Source organism: Vidua macroura, chromosome 7, assembly GCF_024509145.1.
Source record: "Vidua macroura isolate BioBank_ID:100142 chromosome 7, ASM2450914v1, whole genome shotgun sequence".
Classification (NCBI taxonomy): domain Eukaryota; kingdom Metazoa; phylum Chordata; class Aves; order Passeriformes; family Viduidae; genus Vidua; species Vidua macroura.
Genome location: NC_071577.1, coordinates 13,573,225 through 13,599,772, shown reverse-complemented (window position 1 = coordinate 13,599,772; position 26,548 = coordinate 13,573,225). Strand labels below are relative to the sequence as shown.

Here is a 26,548-nt window from a genome sequence, read left to right as displayed (position 1 = left end):
ACCTGTGGACCCTTGGAAAGAAGAGCCCATGCTAGAGCAAGTTTGCTGGTAGGACTTGTGATGCTGCAGGGGCTCATGCTGGAGTAGGCTGTGCCTGAAGGACTGCACCCCATGGGAAGGGACCCTTGCTGGTGCAGGGTACAGGAATCCACATTGGTGCACTTTGTAAAGAACTATAGCTCATGGAAAGGCCCCATACTGGAGAACTTCACGGAGGGCTGTCTTCCATGGCAGGGACCCCACACTAGAGCAGGGGAAGAGTGTGGGGAGTCCTTCCCCTGAAGAGGAAGGATCAGCAGATGCAATGTGTAATGAACTGACCATGACCTGCATTACCCATGCACCAGCACTGCTCTGGAGAGAAGTTAAAGAACTTGAGAATAAAGTTAAGCCTGAGAAGAAGGGAGGGCTGGGGGGAAGGAGTTTTAAAATTTTGGGGTTTTTTCTCATCATCTTACTCTTATTGACTGATAATAAATTAAGCTAATTTATCCAAGTCTAGTCTGTTTTGTCTGGGATGATAATGGCTGAGTGATCTGTCCCTGTCCTCTCAACCCACAAGTCTTTTATATTTTCTCTCTTCTACCCAGCTGAGGACAGGAGGGACAGAGAGGCTTTGGTGGGCACCTGGTATCCAGCCAGGGTCAATGCACCACAAGCACACAAAAAAGCATGTTTTGTATAGGAACCTCAAAATTGCTTTAACTGCTAAGTCTCTCTTCTCACTGCTGTTAATTAGCAACATTACAACAGCACTGACAAGCTCTTATATATTGCACGTAGGTGCTATCAAGAATCCAGTGCTGGTTAACAGAGTTACCACACTGAGCAAGCCAAAGTCTCAGCAAGTCAAACTCCCAGTATCTCAACGTGCTCTAATCAGCCTGTCAGCAGTAAGAACTGCCAGACAATAAACTGAGCTAGCTAGGAATTTCCCAATCAAGTGGGTTTTGTTGGGGCTCGGTGAAGCTACTTCAGCATAGTCAAAACATTTCTTGAACACCAGCTAAGCAAGGGTTCCCCAACAACTAACTGAATTCCCTGTTAGCCAGCTATCCTTTCCCAAAAAGCCCAAATCACAGCAAAACTTGGGATAAGCAAAGTTCAGCTTAACAAAGCAGGAAGCTACTGTGGCTTGTGCAGACACAGAAGAGCTGACCACAGCATTTATTATCAAGTAAAGTGCGGTATCAGTCACGCCTTTCCTTCATTATTCTACAACCTCACCAAGTAAAGGCAGAGGTGACTCTTGAACAGCTAGTCCCTTACGAAGTGTCTGACTGTATTTTCATGAAGCCATTCACAAAGTTATCATATTCATTCATAACGAGCAGTTCTGGCAGTCACTCATACAGATTTCTTACTGTAGACAAAAGCACAGTCAGAGCTGCCACAAATTCACATCTCCAATTTAGCCACACACCAAAACAAGCAGGGCTGGCTCTGCAGGCAGCAGACATGAGCTGTGACTGGATTCTGTCGTTAACAGAGCTCTGTCACGGGCATGCACAGAACCAAGGACTTTGGATGAAGAGAGCTGGATTTATAGTTACTCAATATTTGGACTCTCCAATAATGGAGGAAAAAAAAAAGACCCATGTATGAGACACAATTTACATAGGATGAGATTCAGCTCCATTGGCTGTCTTCCTTAAACATAAAATTTACTTGCCAATAATATTGACATAAGTAGGATTTTTCCAAGACCTGAGCTTTCTCTGTCACTATTTTTACAGGGGTTCTGCTCATTGACTGAGATCAGACAGTCTTGCCACCTTGCTCATAATCAGAGCACAGCAAAGAGGGAAAGCTTTGGCTCTTTTTAAACTGCCTGAACTGTGCAGTTGGAGAAAAATACAAGAACTCTTCACCACTTTATCCCCACATACACCTAGCTTTTGGACAGGGCACAAATTACTGCCTTGATCCTCCCTTCTAGCAAAATACACACTCCATCCTCATGGCCTCAGAGAACATTTCTTCCTTTGCTGTTGAAAACAAAGATTTCCATAATTCTTCCAACCTGTACCAACTGCCTGCTCCATAGAGGGAGCAAAAAATGGAAGTAATCACTGGCAAAGAAAAACTACCTGCTCCAATCATGAACCTTTACAGCTGAACTATTTCAAAACATACTGGAGGGGGGCAATTCTATTTTGCCTTCACTGTGGGCTGCCATTTATGAATATGTTCACTCTTCTCCAGTATACAAGGAAAGTTTCATTCAAGTCAGTGCTTCAATGTTAAAAAGGCATGAGAAATTGCATAGAACTTTTTACGAAGGCACTGGAGTCTCAGTTTCACTGTGCTTACTGAATCATCAACCAAATCCCATAATGTCATCTCTCTCCTGGAATGACAGCATTGACTGACAAACCTACTAAGATGTTTGGAGATGGCTGCCTTGAACTCTGACATTCAGACCAGTCTCACTGCTACCCATTTGTGTATGCTTTGTGATGCTTTTCACTACCAGGAACAAATACTTATCTCTCTTCATATTAACAAGTGGAATAAAGAAGGGCCACCAGTAACAGAGCAGGCCAAACACCTTAAAAATAAAGGATCAATTCAAGAACTTGAGAGACTCCTTTAATCTCAATTATTTTCTCTAAAAAATCTGTGAAAGCTCAACTTGCTTTCAGTTTCAGACTTTGATATTGATCAAAGTAATCAGTGAGCTCTAATCTGAATTACATGAACTCTTTGCATAACACAGCTGCCAGTTATTTTTCACTGACAGCAGCATACACAACCAAAAGTAAGGTGTTGCAGGGAAGAACAGGGCCATTCACTGATTTTTTTCCAGAAGTGAACTAAGATTTCATTCCTACTTCAAATCTTTTATTTTTTAGTTTTTCCATTTCTTAGGATAACCCCATAAATCTAATTCTTAATGTTTCAATTTTGAAAGCATTTTATCAGTCCAGTCTCATGATAAATAAGACTCACAGAGTTGATTATTTTAAGACACAGAATTACATACTTATACAGACAGTAACAAGATGCACCTATAGGCAATTAGAGAATTACCCATTTCTGACACAGGTCTGATATTCACAGTGGGTAAAATTTCTCCAGAACTGTTTTTGCAGGACAGAGTCAGCTTGAATATGCAAACCCTATTCAGACAAGCACTTAAGTGCTACTGAATTTCCTGAAACAATTTTTACACACTTTTCAGTGAAAAATGAACTTCAGCAAATTCTTAAGTCTTTTAGAACTGTTTCAGAAGTGTGCATGATTCTAAAGAAAATTTCACATCTGCATGTACAAGAAAACATTTTTAATCAAGAATCTTTTCTTAAGATCTTACAATAGGATTTTGTTCTTGTGATAATTCCTTTTTCAGTACTACATTAAAAAGTAAGTGAAAAAAACAGTATGATTTGGGGTTGTGATGGGTCTGACTGGGATGGAGTTAACTTTCTTCACAGCAGCCCATATAGTGCCATGTTCTGGCTCTGTGGCTACAACAGTGCTGACAACACACCAGTGTTTTGGCTATTGCTGAGCTGTGCTTGCACAGTATCAAGGCCACCTCTGTTTCCCACTACACCCCCACAGCCAGGCTGAGGGTGGGCAAGAGGCTGGGACAGCTGACTCAAGAGTGACCAGAGGGATATTTCATGTGATGTATCCTCAAGTTCACAAATAAAAATTGGAATAAAGAAGGAAAAGGATATTTTTGCTTTCAAGCAAGTTTTTTGGCTGTTGTTTGGAGACTGGCTGGGTATCAGTCCGCCATCACCTGGTGTGTCGTCTCCCTTGCTCTGCTTGTTTTTCACCACTTGAGCCCCTGAGCTTTTCTTCACCTATTAAATGGTCTTTTAACTCAACTCAGGAGTTGTCCTTTGTTCTCCCTATTTTTGCCTCTATCCCCTGTGGAGAGCTGCTGCAGGGAATGAGTTAGGAGCTGTGTGGGTCCTTGGCTGCTGGCCAGGGTGAACCCACCACAGCAAGTCAAATTGAAAATCCATCCCAGATTGGTGTATTCTCTTCTCAGATTCTGTATCTAGAACTTGCTCCAGTATTCAATGCCTACAAAAACTTTATTTTTCTAGATACTTGTAGGGCACTTTACCTCCATATATCTAAGCTGAGTATAATGCTCATCCCAACTCTACAGTCTGAGGAAGGATTTGTTATTCTCATTCTGCTGAGGGGTAAAGAAGTGGAAGGGACTACAGGAAAAGATTTTCAGAGTTGACTGAAAATTTTGGCCTTATTTGCAGAAAGAACATTTACACACAGCCATCTTTTAGTAGCAACCTGAAGGCTTTTCAGAGCTGAAAAACAATCCCTTTGCAAGTTTAAGATCTTTACTGACCTCCCTATTACTACCCCTACAAGTACAGGATTCACAAATATGGATCTTCCAATGACAAGCCAGCAAGTTTCCTTATTCTCAGAGCCACAAGGTCATTCTGGTGTGGAAGACCAAGTGCAGCTGAAAAACCAGCATCTTTCCCAGAAATCATTGCTTCTGAGAAATCCCTGTGCTGTGTAACACTGCTGTCAAGGGTGGAGATGCTTCCAAGATATCTCGTTCTCTAGGCAGCCCATCTGCTTCTGACAGCTCAACTTCTGGTCAGCAACTGACCCAATGAGTCACTCTGCTTGTACTATACAGAGCTCAGAGCCAGACAAGCAATATTTTTCATCATGTACTTGGCCACACTTGTGATCAGCAGATGCCTAAGAACCACTTTGGGCACGTATCTTTTTCTTCTTTCCTTTGAGGAAGTCACACAGCTCACCACTACCAAGTTTAGTATGCTGAATTAACTACCAGATTGATTCTATTCAGCCACTCCCTGTGAGCTTTCCACTAACAAAAGCTTTGAAAGTTTGCCATATGGCAATTCTGTGTAAAAAGACTGAAGCAAAAAGGAAATTCTTAAGAAACAGCATAACTACCACAACCAAAGAAACAGGGTGCATGAAGTGAATAATGTGCAAATGAAATTACTTCTTCCATCTACTTATTATAATGCCTGAGTATTTCAGAAACTTCAATACATAATCTCATTTATCATTCTGACACCCATGCTTAAGTGCAGGAGTATTGTTATCTCATCTTACAAATTAAAAATTGAGGAATTAAGCTATTCAGCAATGATTTCTCAGGAAGCCATTAATAAGGGACACAATCCAGATGTCCTAAGCTGCAAGGAAACTGGAGAACCTTATAGACATTTGAAAAAAATGATCATCTCCATTAGAATTACACAGAAGGATGAGGTCCTTCATCCACATGTTAGATTCAGGCTTGCAACAGACTTAGCTTATGATTTTTAACATGCTGGACACAGAGAAACTGCCTCATTTGGACAAAATGGCAAAAGAAATAACTTGATATGTTCAAACAAATATTTTCTTCAAAACAAGTGACAAAAACCAAGGAGTTTAGACCACCTCTAAAATTAGGCAATTGCAGAGCCCCCATTTCTCAGTTTTGTAGTCTATATATGTATCTATTTTTTTTTTAACTTACTACAATGCTACCCTTTCCCACTACCCTCTGAACATGACTTTGGACTATACTTACTGTGATACAACTTCAGAATACCAGTTCAGCAGAACTTTCAGTTGCAAACTATGGTACATCTTCACAGTCATTCAAACAATTACAAAAGATGAGGAGATGGTGAGAAGAAGCAGTAGGACCACATAGCATAAGCTGATCAACTTCCTGACACAGAGGAAGAAGATGAAGGAGATACATTTATATGGAATGGTGAATAATAGACTCTGGAGAAAAAATTGCCCCATCCCTGAGAGTGTTCAGGGCCAGGCTGGATGGGGCTCTCAGTACCCTGGTCTAGTGTAAGGTGTCCCTGGCCACAGCAGGAGGCTTGGAACAAGAGGATCTTCAAGGTGAATTCCAACCCAAGCCACTCTACAATTTCCATATGATTCAAGTTCCAAGATGTTCACATAGACTGCACTGCTCTGGTGAAAGCAGCCCCCAAGTCCTTGGCTTCTTGTTCCTGCACTGACAGACCTGTAAGTAAAGAACCTTCCTATCTGAATGATAGCAAAGAGAGATAGAAAATATCTTACCACTGCAAATTACTCCAGTTTCTGTTCTTATTTTTCTGTCTTCTCCAATAGTCTGTATCTCCTGCAAAAATAGCTGGAAGTTAAAAAAAAACAAAAAAACAAAACAAGTTCTTAATTTGTTTCTTCATTTACTTTACTGTCTTCTTACAGAAGACTTTTGTGAAAAAAACTTCACTCATTCCTTTACTGCTGTGGTCAGCACGTGGGGTGCCCTTACCTGTTTTACAGGGCTTATCTTTTTTAAGGGCCTGTCTTCACTGCCATGAAAGCTTAGGCGATCAGCTAAGCTTTGTTGTTAGTCCCATTCCTGCCCACACATACAATTCCCCCCTGAAACAAACCCATTTTTAAAGCACGTATTTTAATCTCAAATTAGCACATGGGATGTGCAAAAAGATAAACTAAAGCAATGAAAACTATTTTGTCATTAATGCAAGCGCATGTCACAGTAACATAGCAGTTACTAATCAAACCCCTCTGAGCAGCACTAGTGCAGTTTCACTGTGGTCATTCTCCAGAAACATTATCATCTCAAGAATACTAACTCAGATGAAACAAAGGGAAACCCAAAGGGTGACACCAGCACTTTGTTCGCAATACAAGGCCTTTGCTGATTTACATATAAATTTCAGGGGAATTGTCCCCAAAATTAAAGACACACAACCACATGGAAAACTGAGTGCCTGTTTACATCTGTACATGGATGAATGGAAACTGACCTCCCAATTTTACTAGTGCAGGGAAGTAGTGAAGTTTTGTATTCTCTTGTGCAGTTGTGATGACAAGGCAGACATGGTCTATGGTTAACCATGCATGCCAGATAGAAATTATTCCTCTTTGGCAGCTATTAAGTGAGTTGTGCACTGGTCCTTGTTTGCTTTGGAATAAGAACCATTTAGCAGTCCCAGCTAATCCTAAAAGAATATTGCAATGGTTTTGAACATCCTGACTGCTGAAATCAGCCTCTACTAAGCCACAATGACTGGATTGCCTTGACAGACAAAATTTTCCTTCTGTACTACAAAATACTCACTCTATGTACAGACTAGAAGTGTGTGACTGCTGTCATATTTAATTCATTTTATCCTTATTGAAACTATATATTTTGCCAAGGCCAAAACGAATTTTAGACTGCAAAAGTCCTGTCAGCATCACAGGTTTTAGTTTAAAGCAAGGCAGAAAGCTCTTAATTGCTTCTGCATCCAAACCAGCCAGATGTTCCCTGAAGCACTTCACCTGGAAAAGGCTCCCGCAACAAAGACTCTCACAGCTTATGTCCCAAAGTCCATTACAATCTAAACACACATTTCTGCACGGCTTGCTGAGTCACAGTTATGTTCAAAATCAAAGGAATGAATAGAGCAATTTAAAATGTGATGCTTCAATGAAGAAATACAAGTACTCACACATGTCAGTGTTAAAGAGCATTTCTGGGTGTTGGAATCTACACAACAAGCACAGGCCCATGAGACGAATAGAGGGGTTGGAAACCCGGTGAGGGAGGCATACCCAATTCCTTGCCTTTGGGCAGAATACCCCAACCAAGCACTGGGGAAGAGGCCTATGTGATGGCTCTACCAGGAGTTTTTTTCTTTGGGGCAAGCAAGGACAAGATTTGGCTGTTTCCCTCAAAGGGACACAATGAAGGGCTGAGAACTCATCCCTTTTGTGCAGTGAGCACCTGAATCAAAACAGAGAAGACAGAAACATTCCTAATAGCTACTGCACTTCTTATGCCAACATCCAGACATTTAACTCCTTCCAATACTGCCTGTAGTCTACAGGAAGTATTTTTAGGATTTGAACACAGCAAATCACATCATGGACATTATTGCACTGAGGCATCCTAGAGATTCTTTTTTCCTGCACACCACCTGCTAAACCTCAGTTTTGATCTTTTTCAACCTAGGCTATGGAGGAGAATCCTCTCCAACTTCACTGGAAAACTAAAACCTGAAAAAGTCGAATGGGAAGAGCTTTATAACTTAATTTTTTTTCCTCCTGCTCAATGAGTTCTTCTGACAATTTTTGTCCTTTGGAACTTGACAAGATTTGAAGAAGAAAGTGACAGATAATGTCATAATCCCATTTATTGATGTGGTCAAGAAATATGGTCACCGGTATGCAATTATTCAAGCTAGAATTATAATTACTGCCCCTTTCTGCTATTAAAAACTACTTTAAAACACAAAGGAACATAAGCAAAAAACTGAAGTCCAAAGTTCTTATTTCGCTTCACCATAAAGTAACAAAGCAGATAGCTAACAGCATACTATATGTACAGTTTTAAACCCTCCCCATTTTACTGCATGCAGAAAAAATTTGTTCTTTCCAAGCAATACCACATCCATCAAATTTGACCAAATGAGATCTACTACCTTGAAAAAAAAATTAATTCTACAGGACATCTTTACACAGTTTGATCACCTCCCTAAATCACCACTTTGTCTTTACTCAATGGTCCATGACACGTTATCGAACAGTACGCAGGAAAAAATTACTCAAGGGAGGGGAAAGGAAATCGTGAGTAAAGGTACAACAGTTAAAAGGAAACTTATTTGACTTATGTATCATCACAGAAAATACTGTTGCTTAACGTGCAAACGCTCAAGCAATTTCCCATTGTAATGAAAGGTCAATTCTTGAAGTGACTTTTATTCTCAAACAACAAAAAGATGCTGGAATAGGAAGGCATGCTGTCACTCTTCAGGCCTTAGAATGCAGGCTGAAAAACATTGGCCCATATTCCTCTGTGGCAGATCCATGGTGATGAAGGCCATGTGCATGGAGATGACATGATACCCCCTCACAGAACCTTCAACACATTGCCCTCCACTGCAGAATATGAAGAGGGAAAAAGCAGAGCTTCAGATATCACATCACCAAACCGCAAATCCCCCAGAGCTCGGTGACAAACAACTGCACCAAAACCAACATAAGCCCAAACACCTGCCAGGAATCAGTGCTCATCACAGTGCTACAGCCCTGCAGGACATACAAATAACCCAAACATTTTAATCCCTCCCCATCTTGAGCTGTGACTCTTTTGACAGCTCCCTAATCCTAGCATTAATGTGATATGTGACAAGAGAAGAACCAGACATGAGGTTTAAATCTAGATCAGAGCAGCTATTTATTGTGACATGGCCCTTGGTGAACCTAAAGAGCAGAATCAAAGCATAATATGAGCTATATAACACTCTAGATTGGAGTCTTCATCCTACAGGAATCTTTACTCTTCAGAAGAGTAAAACAAGGCCTTTGACCCCTTTTCTTCTGATGCCTAACCCTGACAGCAGCCTTAACCTAACCTTCACAACACACCCATCACACAGAAGAGCTCCAAAACTCTAACACTGCACTCTTCTAATTCCACTGTAGAGCCATGAGCCTTCTAGACCCTAACAGCAAACATAACCTGCAATCCCTCCATTCCCAAGTAAATATCCTACACAAATAGGACTGGCACACCTGTGCAAAATACTATGCTAAATATATCCCATATTGTATTTAGTGACTATAGCAGCACTGCAACTAAATGAAAGTTGTCAGAGTGTTAAGAATAATTTAATTGGATGAATAGAAACTGACCTCCCAATTTCATTAGTGCAGGGAAGTAGTTAAGTTTTGTATTCTCTTGTGCAGTTGTGGTGACAAGGCAGTCATGGCAGACAACATTTGTTTGGCTTCTGTTTTGGGTTGGTTTTTTGCTTATTTAAAAAAAATATTAAAAGCTAAGTTTATACTGGAATCAGAAGCATATCGAGCTGGCATGAATGCTGCTAACACAAGGAAACACTGGACTACAGACAGCTAGCTTTTATTTCAGGATATTTCTTTGGTAAGGCCACTGATGGAACATCTAGGGGAGAAGAAAGTCAGCACAAGGCAGGGGATCTTCTGAATGTTGATATGAATGACTGCAAAGGCTATTTACAGTCTGCTGGTCCACACACAAAAAAGTCAGATTTTTGTTGATGATTATGGCACTTGGAGTTTTTTGGCCCTTTTCTGGGTTTTGATTTTGGCCTAGCTAGTGAGTCACATTTCCCTAACTGTCAATGCAGCTGTTTAGCACATGGAAAGCAAACCTCACTTTCTTTGACAGTCAGACCTTAAGACATCTACTCTCAACCTTACGCCCAACAGAGATTCTAAATTCTGATGTAGTCAGTCAGTGGCTTGTCTGCCAGTGCTACATTTCAACACAATGCAGTGGTAAGATCCTGTTAGTATCAGTCAGTTAGTAACAACAACTTCCAAAATTGAACTCTGCCTGCCTTTAACCCAAGATGCTCCATTTTGTGCACTGCAGTTTCTAACCCTAGCCAGGGCATGCAGTGCACAACACACTCAGCAAGGTCCAGCCTTCAGAGGACAACTCATATCGACATTTACAACGTGCACTTCTTACTGCAACAAAAGATGTATATGACTGTAAAGCAGCATAAGGCTTTCTGTCTAAAACCATCCTCATCTGGTATTTGCCAGAGATTGCATAGCAAAAACATCTGTTGATATTAGGATTGGGAAACAACCAAATAAAAGCTTCAGGACTGGACCACCTCTCATCCTACACCAGATTTCTGTTCAGTGACACAAGTCAGACAGTGATATCACAGTTGGGCAAATGATAGGATATCTGTAAGCACCTTTATTCTCCTACCAGTGATCTCTCATGATTTCAGTCTTTTACTCCTCCTTATGTAACATCAGTCAAAAATTTCCTCCCAAAGCATTACGGGCCTAATCCAATTCCTCCTGACAGTACTAGAGCCGGAATATATCCATAACACACACACAGGTGAGCCAGATGACACTAGAAATTCAACACCATACCACTGAACACCTAGTATCTCACCAGATGAGAAATCTCTCCACTGTTAGAAGAACTGGACCCACTGGAAGCCCAAAATGGTTAGAGGACTGAGTTGTGGGCACCAGTGAAGCACAAGTTCTCAGACAATGAACATAGGGCAATACTTACAAGTTCTACTTCCTACATGAACTGCTGTCTGCTTCAAATATATACCATACTTCTGATAGATGGGGATAGTTTTTTTCCACAGCTGGGAGTATTTTATTTGGATGTTGTTTATCTTTCCTCAATCTCTGTCTGACTCACAGATACCTCAATTTATTTTAGTTTACTCCACTCTCAGAAGAGGGTTTCTATAACCAACTGTACCATAACCAGGTACACTGTCTATGACCCTAGCAGATTCATGGAAAGCTCTCTTCACCAAGAAACTCACACACAATTTCCCAAAAATGCCTTATTTTGGGAGTTAATTTCATGAAAAGCAAATTAAACTCATTTGTTACACAGCAATAGAATGACTGTCTTAAGAGTTATCTATCTCAGCCTGGAAGTGATAAAAAAGGATACCTTTCCATTTTGCAGAACTCTTTGGTGGAGCAGGGATCGCAACAGAATGGCTACTTTGACATATATGGTATAATCAAGTTCTCAGAGTGCCTGTGCACTTTGTCAAGATCAGCTAACTGAAATTAAGATGAGAATTTTCCCTGAAACACATGAGCCCACACACCAAAATTATTACCCCTTAAGGGCAGGTGAGGACTTCTGAAGCTACGTTTGGAAATATTAAAAAAAATGACATGACATCCTTAGCCAAATGGTTCTGATAGTTCATTATCATCATTACTAAAGAAAATACTCCCTAACATATTCCAAGCTAAGATTTGCATGCTCTTCCCTGCCCTGATCTAAGGATGCACATAAAGGCAACCTGAAAAGCCATCTCAGCTGGAGTTACCAAGACTGGCTGATGACACAAGCCATAATTTCTCAAGATTCCAGCTTCTGAACTTGATGAGTTTGTGCTGAATCCTAGAAGTTATCCAATATAAAACATATTTAAAACAGGATGCCTTTGGGAGTAGCCAAGTAGAATACCTGAGGAAAAAAAATGACCATTACAGAACCTTTATAATTCTGGCTTTATAATTCTGTTTTGCTTGCAACTGTACAGTAGCCTAGCCCATGAATAGAAACCAGGTGGATTTTTTTTTACTTTAGCTTTACTTTCTTTATTTGAGATTTATGGGAATTATGGTAACCAAGCAACACCACAAACCTGGAAAGCCCTAGTTAAGACAACTGCTGATACCCTGATGAGCCAGGATGTGTTCAGTGCCTAGAGGAGCTACGGGATCTCCATTTCTGTATACTCTAGGGGCCACAAGATTCTAAGAAGAGTGAGGAAAATATTCTGTACAATCTGTGGACTCTCCATGCCTCAGTGTGAAAACTGCCTCCCTGTGAAATTAATTTTGCTGCCACTTGGAAGTCCACTGTGAGTTTTACTTGCCACTTTAGCAAGGTCAGTCTGTCAGGAGAGCTTCCCTTTACCAAGGCTTGGCAACTCAAAAATAATGGGTCTCAGACAGCATAATTGCCAAGAAATTAAAAATAACATCCATGGATTTATTAGAAATATCACTGTGGATCCATGTACATTTGAGTATGTTCATTTACACAGAACACAACCTTAAAACTAAATGTTGATGATAAAAATGCAACTAAATTGAAAAATAAATCCACAATGTTATTTTCTGGCCAGAAAAGCACATCAGAAGAATCAAGCATTTTACAGCTTCTGCAATGAACAACAGCTGAAGTAACTCATTTTCCATGCAAGCGCAATCAGCACTATTTTCAAACTGGCACATCCTCCATGTAATCAGTCTTCAGCCTCCCAACAGAAGAAGAGAAGCTTCTGAAGGAAACAGTACTTCTTATTTTGCATACCAGCAAAATCAGCTGTGCCCTCACCCTGTCAAATGGTTTGTATTCAGCATTTTATAAAACAATTTTTTAAACTGCTCCAAAACAAAAGTAGGCATTTTATTAATAACAAAGTCAATCTATATATTTTTGTACAAACATTTCAAGACATAATCATATTCTGAGAAAGAAAAGTATGCAAGTGATGCTTTTTAAAAAGTTTAAATTATTTGCTTATTCAAATAAGAAGAGGCAGAGAAAATAATGTCTGAGTGCATATGCTTTAAAGTGAATGAGGGGTTATTTTAGGAGACAAAGGGTGACTCCTGCACACAACCAATGTGTGGTGGATCCATCAAGACTGAGGATACTGAGTTTATGCTGCCATTCAGCAGACAGCACCTTAGTCTCACAGGTAAGACAGTGAGATCAGTACCAAAAGCAAGACAGCCCAGCTATAGCAGACATGTGCTTAAGACACATAGTATGCAGGTTTTGGGAGTCACAGAGTGCATTAAAAAGTTCAACTCTGTGGAACAGGTTTCAACTTTTCCTCATACTGACATTCAGCTGATACTTGGTTTTATTGTGCAGTACCCAATATCGAAGGTTACAATAAGTAAGTATTAAAATCACCAAAAAGCCCCAAGTAGAAACTAAAGATGCCCCCTGAAAGCTACAATTGGACACAGACATAAGGGGCCTTCAGGGAACTGGGTCTACTGCCACCATTGCTGGGCTTCTGAAAAAACATCACACCACGACTGAAAAGTAGAACTGTTTGCCAACACAACATCATGTGTTGAGTGTGCCTTTGTAACGGGGTAAGCGGGGAGGTTCAAAGAACAGAGTACCTCCTGGAATCTTACTGGGAGGTAGCCCAGCAGAGGGATGTACACTGCATCACCCATTGGAGGAGGTACTGCATCCTGCTCAGAAAGAAAGCATGATGTCAGGGCCCACCATGGCAGCAGCAATGGATCCTCAAGTCCAATTCCACTTCACTCCATTGTCATTGCCTTGGTGTGTGGACAGGAGGAGGGTTAAGAACACCCAGACTGCCATCACCTAAGCAGTTTCACACTTCTCTCCTTCCTGACGGTCCTACAAGAGCTGAACCACAACCACAAAGAATATTTGTACAATACAGAGGTTAAACATATTCCTTCTTATATAGAACTCCAATCCTTCTCCACGTAGAATGGAGAAATACTCTTGTACATTCAGATTCTAAGAGTGGGATCATAATGAACAAAAATGCAGGATGAAATCAATTTACAAACGTAAATATAACTCTAGCCACTTCTGAAGATTTAATAGGAAGAAGAAGCAAAATTACCCAGGGGATCTTGGTCAGACTCAGCCATGAGTGTAAATGAGATCTCATTCCCATGTGGTATTTCACATCACAAGGGAAAACACAGCCTTGAGACAGAAGGTTTCCATGAAGCAGTAATTTGGTCATCAAAGCAGTCTTTTCATGGGAATGACACACAAATAACAAAATAACACCCAAAGTTTTTAAGCAAGTTTCTCACGCCGGAACTTAGACTATTTCACTGATGATTTAAATTATTTCAGCCTGCGCTTCAGCTGAAATGCTTGTTTCAGCATTTTATGAAGGAACATGGGTAAAATAAAGTAAAAATACAGTGTGTTTTTCTATTCTGCTAGTAAGTTTGGATAAAAGAAATTAAGTGCTGCTGCAAATCTGGGACATCTTCAGAGAACTCAGATAAACCCTTTGTTAAAGAAAACTGGAGTCTGCCTCAGTTTATTGGCATAGCATCTTCTGTATAATCATTTACTCTGAATTCATGTCTGCATTTACTTTCCTAGGAACAAACATGCATTTACTGCTGACATTGAGACTCAATAACTGATCTATGACTTGGCACCTCTGCTCCAAGTACCTTTGAGATACCAAGAGTAAAGTTTATTCCAGTAATAACCACTTGCCCACAGGCATGGTCTGAATAATTTATGGTCCACTAAAAAAAATAACATCCCATTTAATGACAGAAAGTTGCATGAAAAGCATTACATGCACAACACGTGGTCAAGCTACCATCTCTAGTCCAACCTCTGCTTAGCAAATTATCAGCCTTTGGTATGTTTTAGCTTTGCAAAGTTATAGTACGTTGATGTTATTTATTTTTCCATTTTATTTCCTAAGATATTTACCACTTCAGTAGAGGGGCGTGGCACAGAGTAACTACAACCTATATTTCTTGTTTCCAAGGTCTCCTGGCTTTCACAGATGGACTTGCAAGGTGGGGGCTCTGCTCAACATCACCCATAACTCTGGTCCTCAGTATGAACAACTGAAGCTTTCACATGTAAGCAAATCCCCCAACATCCATAGCTGCAGATTTCAAACACACACACTGCCTGACCACCTGGTGTTCACCTTGACCACCAATATATTAAATATTAAAATTTTCTCAGCCATCTTAAGTACATTTCTTCTAGTGAATTACCAAAGTCAATGAACTTGAGAAGCCAGACAAGCAACTCCTGGTGTACGTTGAGGAATACAGCACACTGTAAAAGCTGAGGATTAAAAGCAGAATCATCAAATTTCAAAATAAGAGTGAGATGATTATATCTTTCCACAGAGTCACAGATTGGGTAAGGTTTGGTGGGACAGCAGTAGGTTATCTGGACCAACATCCTTGCTCAGGCAGGGTCATCCCAGAGCCCGTTGTACAGGGCTGCATCCACACAGCTCCTGAATATCTCCAGGTATATTGACTACCACTCTGGGAAACTTGTTCCAGTGCACAGCCACTCCTACAGTTAAGAAGTTCTTCCTTATATTAAGGTGGAACTTTCTGTCATTGTTTTTTGGAGGTAGGAGGCGTTAAAATATAATCCATGAACAGATACCTTTCTAGCTTTGTATTAACACAGACAGTTAATGATTTATGGCCTGTCTCTTAAGGAGTCCATCTGCTGTATTTTCCATTTCAATTAACAGCAGATTCCTTCCCAAAGGAATGAATGTGATCACTACTGGAAACCAAAAACATCCAAAAATGTAGCACATAAGAGTTCCTGAGGTCCCTTCCACAAAAAATCCCAAACCAGCACAAAGCAAAGCCTTTTATGGAGTCTAGTACCAAATTCGTTTAAAGACAAAATCCAATAAAACCAGCACACTCAGCAACAGCCCTTGCAAAGCAGCCCAGCTGCCAGCTGGCGGCAGCTCCAGCAGTTCTCCATGCTGGCCAGAGGCCTGGAGAAGGAATGCAGCTCTGCAGGAGCCTTGCTCCCATACACGTGGGGAAGCACCCTCACCACACTCTGACCTTACAGACTGACATTTCAAAATGAGCTGTCCTTGCCCAGGTCTTTTGGCACTGCAGAAAAACAGCCTTTGCTATCACATGTTTGACCATTCCCCTCTATTGAACCATTTCTGCAGAGCTGGGCTCTGACTTCACAGCCAGCTCAGTGAGGATGCACAGCCTGGTAGGTCAAGTTCAGCCCAGAACAAGTACCATACCATGGTACAAAATGTCTGGTTTTCGTCATCAGTAACAGCAATCCTGAGGTTTTTCTTTCTCAATTCACAGAAATCTCTAATATGAGGCTAAGCAGCTCTTTAGATGGAAGAATATATTATTCACTTAAAATAGTGAACAGTAGCTTGAAAGTGTGCTATTCAAGTTTAACTAATGAGTTTACATTGCTGCATTCTTTTGATATGAGACAACAATGCTAATGACTAACTCTTTTGCAGTTTTATAGATCTTGCAACTATAAGATCTATAAGATAATCTACAAGATGATTTACAAGCATCTACAAGATGATCCCTCTTTAAAAAATCCCTTGTTACAGCTTAAGAAATCATGTTTTGCTTTTTAGCAGTTCTCACCAAAAAGCTCTGGAAGGCACCATCACTCATTTACAGCTGATGTTTAGAGGACCTGACTGTACACAACTGCAATAACAGCTTCCTGCATTCAACATCTCTGGAAATCCAACACTGGGACAGCAATTAAATTTTTCTAACATTTCCTCATCTGTAAGATAATGCACAAAATAATCATGGTTGTATACTTAGGTTAACTTCAGAGTGGGGAATCAGGTGTTGAAATGCCAGTATGTCAACCTTTATCCCAGAGCCAAAGAAAACAGAAACCCATTATTCTTCGTCAAGAGATCACAGAATGGCTTGGGTCAGAAGGGACCAGAGTGGGTCATCTGCTCCAACTTCCCTTTTCAAGCAGGGCCATCCTAGAGCACACTGCACAGTAAGGTCTAGATGGTTCTTGAATATCTCCAGTGAAACAGACTCCGCATCCTCTGTGGGCAGTCTGTTCCAGTGCTCAGTCACTGCACAGTAAAGTTCTTCTTCATGCTCAGGTGGAACTTCCCATGCATCAGTTTCTGCCCATTGCCTCCTGTCCTATCACTTGGCATCACCAAGAAGAGCCTGTTCCGTCCTCTTGGGACTCTCCCTTTAGATATTTAAACACATTGACAAGGTCCCCTTTCAGTCATCTCCTCATTGCAATCCTCATTGTACTCATGGCAGTGCAATGGATGAATTTACATACATGACCATCCCTTGCCAGGTTATGCAACAGCAGAGTGACTTCCCATACTGCCAAATCATGGAATCCCAGAATGGTTTGGGATAGAAAGGACCTGAAAGATCACATAGTTTCAGCCCCCAAGCCACAGGGCAATCACTACGTCAGGTTGCCCAGAGCCTCACTCAAACTGGTCTTGAATACTTCCAGGGATGGCATCCACATCCTTGCGTTGTTCAGAACTTCCTTAGTTTTGTAGGCTTATTCACTTTACTGCAAAATAAAGTACAACACTTCCCATTATAGAGCACCTTTCATCCTGAAACATCCTGTGGACTCTGAACCCTCTCACAGAACAGTCACAAGTTTCAGGACTGAGCACTCAGTGGAACTGCTGCAGCCCGCTCCATGGCTGGCTCTCATGTCATATTCTTGGCTAAGGACATAGAACCAAACTCCTACTCACATCAAAGTGCTGCAAAACTGCCAATACATGTAGAAGTCTGACAGGACCTTAGTTTGAAATATCTCTTCCCCAGAAACTCAGCTACAGAGATGTAGACTGCACCCGTTTCAGACATGAAGGGCTTGTGTCTTTCAGAACAGGAAAAATTTGTGAGGCTACCAGCCATGCTGTGATGCAGACTCAATAGTACACAATTTGGATAATCTTGTTTCAAAAAGCCCAATCTTCCTCCCCACCAGAGCTTCCTCCAACCATCACTTTCTGCTCTCTTCCAAGCCTACAGGCACTTTTCTTACATAGCAGCTGCTCTTTCTTTGCCTCACACTTCAGATCTCTCCAGGGCACCTCTTGCCCCACCTGCACTAGAGCTCTGTGCACCTGACAGCACACATCTGATCTTTTGACTCTTTTCTCCTGCTCTTTCCTTACATTTCAGACTTGGCTGCCTTTCTGCTGGCCAGATGAATTATCTAGTCCCTTCTGGCTTCCACTGTGTCTGTATACAACATAATTTGGTTATTGTAGAGGAAGAAACCCTCAAGAATTTTAACAAGAAGTAGGTTTCCTTCTTTCATTCGAGTAACAAAATGTGTGCAGCACATGAGAGACCTCAGCAGCTGTGGGAACTAATGATTTGTCTGCACCTTAGAGCTGTGCAGTCTATCTCCACACCATCCCTCACTCCAACATACCCAGCACAAGGACCACAAGCTCCAATTCTAACACCAAAGCACAATGTCATGACAGCACCTGAACAAACCAGACAATTCAAAACAATTTCTAGCCAAAACTTAGTTATTAATGGAAAACAGAAACACAGAAAAAGCACCCTTTCATTCAGATCGTGTCCTAAAGATCACTAAATCAAATTCTACACAGGCTAGTATCACTGCATAAGATAGTTATTCCCTCAGCAACACAGAAAGGAGAAGTCCCATAGTGATGACATTTTGGGACTTGTAGATTTTCCACTGCTACCATAAACCACAGCTTCTGAACACATTCCAACTGAGAAGTGCCACCACACCCAAACTGCTGTGCAATGGTTTTATTGCATTTAATTTTACACAGAGAATCATACACAGCACTGTAATTTAGATACTAAAAAGGAATAACTTAAGTGTAGTGCAGAAGAGGAAGCCACAAACTGGATGTGTGTAGGACACTGCTGGTTTTATGTATTACTAAGTAATTTAGTCTGAAACAATAATTTGAGTACGTGCTTGAGCTTCAAGTCATCCAGAGCCCAAATACTCTTTGGTGGCAGTTGCACCTAACTGATAAGCAAGTCTCAAGTCTTGATCTGCCACTATGAACCACTCTTCTGCAGCAATGAAAGCCAGGTGTCACAGTTACCATTCAGGCAGAACTCTAGGGTTGAACCTTCAGGGCAAGTACTGCACACATTTCGAACAAAATTAGCCAGGATCCTGAAGAGCTATCCTCATTTGGAAATGTCTCACCAACACTGTATCTTTTGGTGGTGTTCCAGGTAAGGCTCAGTCAAGCACTATAAATTCTTGCACATATTTTACACAAGTTTGGGCCAACAAACACCAGTCTACCTACCCCAAATGTGTTTATTTTGAAATGCTGCCAGGCAGGTTGACTTTACCAGCATAGAAAGATAACTCCGTGAGACTGAGCTGTCAACACAACAGTGGCAGCAGCTCCTTGAATGTCAACTCAAAACACACCTACAACCTTCAAGAATAGTCACCGTCCAAGAAATCATACTCACAGTTCGCTTGGCTAGGCATAGCACAAACAGAAAGCATTGCTCAACTCCACCCAGGACATAAAACAGCATCAACCCTCTCAGAAACACAGCTCATGGCAACACCAGGCTTAAGTTACCACTTAAAAAAAATAAAATAAAACAGACCTTCATCAAAGAAAATCAAATAAAACTGCAGCAGTTCACACAGGCCAAAATCTGCGCCAAACTCTGACTAACAGCACACCGGTATTCACAAACAGGTGAGGCTTCTTTGCCATTTGAACTCTTACCTTTCCAACACTCAGGAGATTAGATTCATCATTAATTTAAACACTGGACACAGTACACTGCCATAGGCATTTTTTTCAGCCAGCAAACTACTTGAGAGAGTACTGAAAGGCCTATTATGAAGGCCAATCGCTATCCTTTTCTTGAATGACCACATGAAAATCAGTGACTGTTCTACAATGGTTTGAAAGGGCCTTTTGTCTGAAGGAAAGGACAAGGAGTCACAAAGTATTGCAGATTCATTTGTAACTCATGGCTTTTGAAGAAACTGCAGAGCTTCAGTTAAAGAAAAAGAACAAGCTTTGAAAATGTTGTGCCACAATCTTTTCCTACTATGTACATGCAGAGCATATTTTTAGTCTCTTTTGTATTATAAAAAGATGGGCTGGCATTCTATATTATTGTTGTTTTACAAGAGAAGCTTAAAACACTTGCAGAGTTTTGATTTTATTCCCAAACCCTAATTAGGGTCTGCAGCAGTATTGTATAAACAGAAAATCATCAGGAGCTTTTTCTGGTATATCTAGTAAAAGTGTAATTATACTGGGATAATAAGTGAAACCATTGTCACTGTTGCTTAATAATCACTTTAGTAATTGAGCAAATTTGGCTTTGCCCATAAAGTATAATATGGCCAATTCAAGAAAAACACTTATTTTATACTGAGAAACCAGCATCAGACTCTAATTTTGAAGTCTGTTTCTGAAGTCCCCCCCACAAAAAAAAAGTTAATTACATGTGCTGACAACTTCCCAGAAGAAAAAAATGTTTTACTTCTCTGCCTACCCCAATGACACTTCAGTTCCCAGATTTTACACTCAAAGGTACACACATATTCAAAATGGGACTTGTACACATTATTTCATTACAGTTTCTAAACAAGCTTCACATGCACAAACTTTCAGCAGGACTGACAGCGGAAGCTAATAACCTAAAATAGATTTTTTTTCTAACCCATACCCAGAACTAGGGAATTACTAAATTTCCATTCAAAAACAAGAGTTACAGCTGACAGACTTGCCCTCTTCCCTGTATGTTCCACCCACATACCATGAAACTAAACAGTCAAAAAGTGTCAGTTTTCACTGCCCAGCTCCTTGCCATATCCCAAAATTTATATTCCCTGTGTTCCCACAATGGCACCGAAACCAAACAATGTATTTTGCACACACCACTGGTCAAGGTGCCAGTTACATTTAGTTCTTCTGACCACCTTATCAAATTACATTAAGCAAGGAGCTGGTCCTTGGCATGTTACAAGACCGCACAAGGGCCAAAATTTTTGCTGTAGGAAGCAGGTATGAAGCCACTCCCATATATACATGGGAAGTAAAAGTTCTGCCATGATAAATGCACCCCCAAGGTAACTACACACCCCCTCATCTCATGCTCTCCAAAACAAGAGCTTACCATTCTGAGGACTGTAAAGAGACTCTTACCAATGCAAAGTAGAGGCTAAACAATGCCACACATCTTGAAGCTCAAGGCGGCTCAAAAACCCACAGGGCACAGAGGTGTGAAGTGCAAAGCCCCCTGTTAATCTCAGTGAAGTTCAGCTTCCAAATTCTTTGATTTAGTAATGATAAGGAGCACTACTTTCAAACAACTTTTAACAGGAGAAGGCGTCCAGGCTAAAATAAAGGTGCTTCACTACTGTTTCTTTTTATACTAGAAGAAGAAAACTGTGAGAAAGCTGGTGACTGTATCTGAGGAAGGAAGGCAGGAGGAACAGAAAAACTGAAGCATTAGAACAGTGCATAAAAACATAGAGTAGAGAGTAAAACCACACAGGAACCATATTTCTGAAGAGCAACACGGACAATAAAATCCTTGATATTAGCTACAAATCAACTACAATTAACAGTTAACTTATTTTTCTTCCCTAGATCTTCGTGCAAAGTCTCACTGCCCTTTGGTGTTCTGCTCCAAGTCATTACACAGTTTTACTTTTATCCTCCAGTGCACAGTGAAAAATGGAGTTTGACCTTTCCTTTAGATTTGTAAAGCACCACAGCAGATTGTTTTGAGAACATGACTGAGGTGGGGTTTTTTCTATTCTGCATGACTAACATTGCTAACAGTGTCTAAAGACGTCTAAGATGTGGCCTCTGAAAACACACCAGGAAACACAGTCCCTTAAAATGACAACAGAGGCCATGTGTGTGGGTAAAAAAGTACATAAACATAACAATTTGTGAGAATTAATGTAAAATACAGGCTGCCTACAACTGCTGACAGGCACAGGTTTGGTACTTCCATGATTGCTAGAGGAAAAACTTGAAGAAAATATAAAACACATTGCAGGCCACTGGAAACTTTGTACTTTCTCCTAAAAACAGGCCTGAATCAATTTCAGCTCCAGACAAGCATTTCCTTAAAATTTGGGAAACAGCAGGAAGGTGTCCCAACATAGCCTCGGTTCCGTTTCTTTGAGCAAGAAGGACTAGATAAGAATAACAGATCTACATTCAGAACCAAACCGCTCTCAACACAGAAAGATGTTTGTGTTCAGTTTTAGGCTTTTACTCTATGTCAGACATAACAATAATTCTCAAGCACATTTCTTCTCAGGCATCTGCCTGGGTATAAGGGTCTGTGGAAACAGACCCTTCACTTAAGGATAACCCTGAGGACATTTAGAAGGGTACTTAGTTTAATTCATCTTAATTGTAGCACTTTTTTATGCAGTAAATTTCCCAGAGCTGTGACCTTACCTCCTTACAGTTATACAGCACCTGACACAGTACAAGCCTTATCTTGATTAGCGTATCATTACATTTAACAGATCCTGCTGTTCTCAAAGGGCCAAACTCCTTCCACTTCCCTAGCACAATTAGTGGGAGAACACTCACAGCCTAGCACCAGTGTTCGGCTCCAGCAGTTTGTGATGGCGCCTCACTAAATTCATCAACCTGTTCTGACCTGGAAATCATTCTGCATTTGCACAGTTTGACCGCATTCACAGAAACAATTGTGGCAAGGGCACAGTGTCCTGCTCACAGCAGCTTGAAGATTCTAGTTAGTGGCATTCAACAGGTTGCCATCCAGGATTTCTTTCATGGACAGTGCAAATACATTCCTAGTTAACCTGACATGCTACATGCAGCAGCCTTTTCCACTTTCTGTGTAGGAAGTTTTTCGTTTACCTTCTTGAATCACCATGTTTTGGAAAATACTTTATAACTGCATCAAGAGCTCAAAGAAACAGAAGAAAAATGCCTCTTGCGTACACTGGTAATTCAAATTTAAAGGTTAATTAAAAAAAAAAAAATCCCCACAGAAGATCATTAGTTGCCTTGAAGCACATTTTCAAGCTGAAATCAACCAAATCAATCCAGTGGAATGTGACCTGGAATGAAACAGATGGATTTTCTGTGGTGCCTCTTAGTTCTCCAAAAGAAAACAAATCTGGTAGTACAAGCGATTCACATCTCCAAGTGATGAGGCTGAGGGTGGGGAAGGAGCTTACACTATTAATTTACAGCGCAACAAAGGAGGCATTGCATTCTGATAGAGAATAAGAGTACTGCCAGCTGCCACTGCTTATCAACGAATTCCATACCTACGAATTTTTTTATGCATAGTAAAAAAGACAACAAAGACTTTAAAAAACCCAACAAATCCTAAACTAAACACAAAATCAGTTACAAAAAAACCCCTATAATCTTGGCGGTCTTTTACCTTGGCAGAGATAAAAAAGAACGGCAAATGGGTGGATTTACGCCGAAACAGCAGCTGAGGCACAGCAAGCTCCGTGCCTACCTTGCGGTGTGGCAGCGCTGGCAGCAGCGTTCACAGCCCTGCCGGAGCCCCCGGCGGCGGTTCGGGACCGAACGCTCGCTGGCTCAGCGCGCCGGGCACGGGCGGCCACGCTCGGCGACACCCGGCTCCCCGGGCGCGCAGTTAATCATTTATGGCCGAGGCTGTTACCGAATAGCCTTGAGCAGCCCAGCCCAGCCCAGCCCCGCTTCGGCTCCGGAGGCGCCGATGGCAGGCGGAGCGGCGGCCGAGGGGGAGCGGCGGCGAGCGGCTCCCGGGCGCTGGCGGAGCGGGTCCCGGCGCACGCCAGGCGGGGTCCAGGGAACGAGGCCGGCCTGGCTGCGGTCCCCGTGCCGCCAGGAGGGGCCCACCCGCAGCCGGGGCTCGGCGCCGGGTTCCGAGGCGATAGAGCAACGGGTGGGGCACCGCGGCAGCCGCACCCCTCCTTCCCCGGCACCCCTGGGCACGAAACTCCCGGCGGCCCCCCGCCGCCCCGCGCAGGTGCTGCTGAGGGGAGGGGAGGCGACGGCGGCGCTTACCTGGTGCGGCCGCGGCGGAGGCCGAGGAGGGGCTGGGGCCGGTGGCGGCCGTGGCACCGCCGCCCTCCCGCGGACACGCCTCGCGCCCCGCCCCGCGCGCCAGCACCGCCCCCGGCCCGCCCCGGCCTGGGCTCGGGGCCGGGCGCCGCCGGGCGGGAGCGGCGGGACGGGCCCGGGCGAGGCCGCCGGAGGCGTCGCCCCCGTAGCGCTGCACGCGTGCTGGGCTCTCTGCGTGTCGGGCCGGGGGAGTTGTGAGGGGCGGAGAGCAGCTCCCCGGCCCCAGGCGTTGGCTTCGGCCGCGGGCACATGATTTACGTGTACCCCGCTTGCCACGCACAAACAAAACACCCACGACGCGCAAGGACACCGCTGGGCCTCATGTAAGGAACTATTCACGAACTTCTCCGTAAGTGAAAGTAAACAGGCGACATCAGTCACGGCCAGATGAATTTCAGCCTCGAGAAGAGATGACCGAGAGGGGACTTCATAATGTGTATAAATATTTAAAGGGGGAGGGAGGTGTGTGCTATGAGGATGGATCAGGCTCTTCTCGGTGATGTTGAGCACAAGAGGCACCGAGAAGAAATGATGCACAGGAAGTTCCACCTGAACGTGAGAAGTACAGTGACCATGCATGGGAACCAGTTGCCCAGAGGCTGTAGAATTTCTCTCTCGGGAGATAACTCAAGAACCATCTGAACACAATCCTGTGCCTTGTGCTCTGGGATAGCCCTGCTTGAGCAGGGAGTTTGGCCCAGATGACCCACGGTGATCTCTTCCAACCTTACCCATTCTGTGATGCTGTAAATCTATGAATACTAATGGCAAACAATGAAAATACAGAAATTTACCACAAGTTTTTCAGTAAACAGTATTTTAAAATGCCACCTAAAAGGTGCAAATAAAATACAGTCAGGATTGTTAACACAAAGAAGCAATAAGTAACTATCTACTTAAATTTAAACACTAGAATGCAGAGGTACATCCGTACACTTGGAACAAAAAATCAACCAAACAACAACAACAAAAAAACCCAAACCAACCCCCCCCTCAAAATTCCATAAGCAACTACGAACAAGATTTACTATCAGCATTGGCATCTCACAGTGTCATAAGCATTTTCCTTAACCCAAACACATATAATTTCTCATTTTTGTTAGCAATAATTGCCAGAGGTACTGGAAAACCATGGTGTTCCCTCTCAAAATGTTTGCATATCTCTTTTCCAGCTAGCATAAATGGGACTTTCTTGGTCATACCACACCTCTATTTGACTCCCTCCCCTCAGCCAGGAAATGAACTTTCACCCTCATGGTTCGGAGGCAACACTCGAGCCTTACTGTTTTCACCCAAGGATTCTGAAACTGCTGCACTGAAAATCATCAAGGTGCAATTTGTAAGGAGAACGTATCCAACCCACCCTGCAAACCAGGCAGAGCTGGCAGCGTTTCCTCCTGGCAGGGAACCTCCACCCTGGGACAGTGCAAGGCTCGCTGCGACAGCGGTGCCCCAGGAAACCTCACTGGGTGTGTTCTACTCTGTTCAGGCATGGTGCCTTTGTTGAGTGTCTGTCAAATGCACTTGTCCACCTGCTGCAGAAAACTGGGCATGAATTACATAGTCAATGTTATTGTGAGGCCACAGGTCGAGAATGTCTGCAACTGGAATAATATCTTCAGAAGTATTCAGATCTTCAGTAAATGCTTGTTTATTTTAAACAACGTAACTTGGAAGTCCAGGCTTTTATTTGTGTAGGGAGAGTGCTCTTTACAGTAATGCCAACATTTGTCTGCACCCTGAGATGTATGAATTTTGCCTGGGAGTTTTGGAAATGATTCTGAAGTTCCAGAGAATGGTAGATTATATTCATAAAACAAGGGTGCCACTGACCTTTCAGCAAAAGAGAATAGATATGAATCAGGGACCTGAGATTCATCTAAAGGAACACAGTGGAAACACACAGGATGAAAGGCTCTAAAGGCTTTACAAATTATATCTGGATGAGGGAGAGCAGGGAGAAAGAGAATGTGGGAAAAAGAAGAATGAAAAAGGATCCTGCTGTTTAGCTCATGCATAAACTGTATGTGCCTAGCCAAAGGTCACTCCTTTTATTTTCTCATTAATTTCAATGACGGTAAATGGTATATGAAGAACAATCTAAAAATAAGAACAGCCAGAAATAGCTTAGGGTTTTTGTGTGACAGCATGGCAGGAAGAAAAACCTGAACTGAAACTTCATTCCAGATCTTTACTTCTGGCTTTTGAAAAAGTAGTGACTTAAAGTTAATTATTTAAGATGAACTGTAAATCTATTTAGAGAAGTTAAACAAAAGTTAAGTGGTCTACTTTTTAACGCATTTTCCAATAAAGTTTTTATACTCTGTGTACACTGAAATTAATTCCTGAGGGTTTTTTTT

The 26,548-nt window shown here is 42.0% G+C and overlaps 1 protein-coding gene across 7 annotated transcripts in view; it reads right to left on the bottom strand.

The window, feature by feature from the left end:
- Positions 1 to 24,216, bottom strand: part of SPATS2L (spermatogenesis associated serine rich 2 like) — a 76,272-nt gene extending 52,056 nt beyond the window's left edge. For 2 of the 7 annotated variants that reach the window (XM_053982683.1, XM_053982691.1), the window contains exons 1-2: positions 24,132 to 24,211; positions 6,067 to 6,139 (exon numbers count right to left, since the gene is read on the bottom strand). The gene's annotated coding sequence lies outside the window, so the exon portion shown is untranslated. Of the gene's footprint in view, positions 1 to 6,066; positions 6,140 to 23,514; positions 23,560 to 23,595; positions 23,627 to 24,131 lie in introns of those variants that run through there. The other 5 variants (XM_053982687.1, XM_053982685.1, XM_053982686.1 and 2 more) reach the window with 5 other exon arrangements.
- Between the last annotated feature and the right edge of the window lie 2,332 nt (positions 24,217 to 26,548).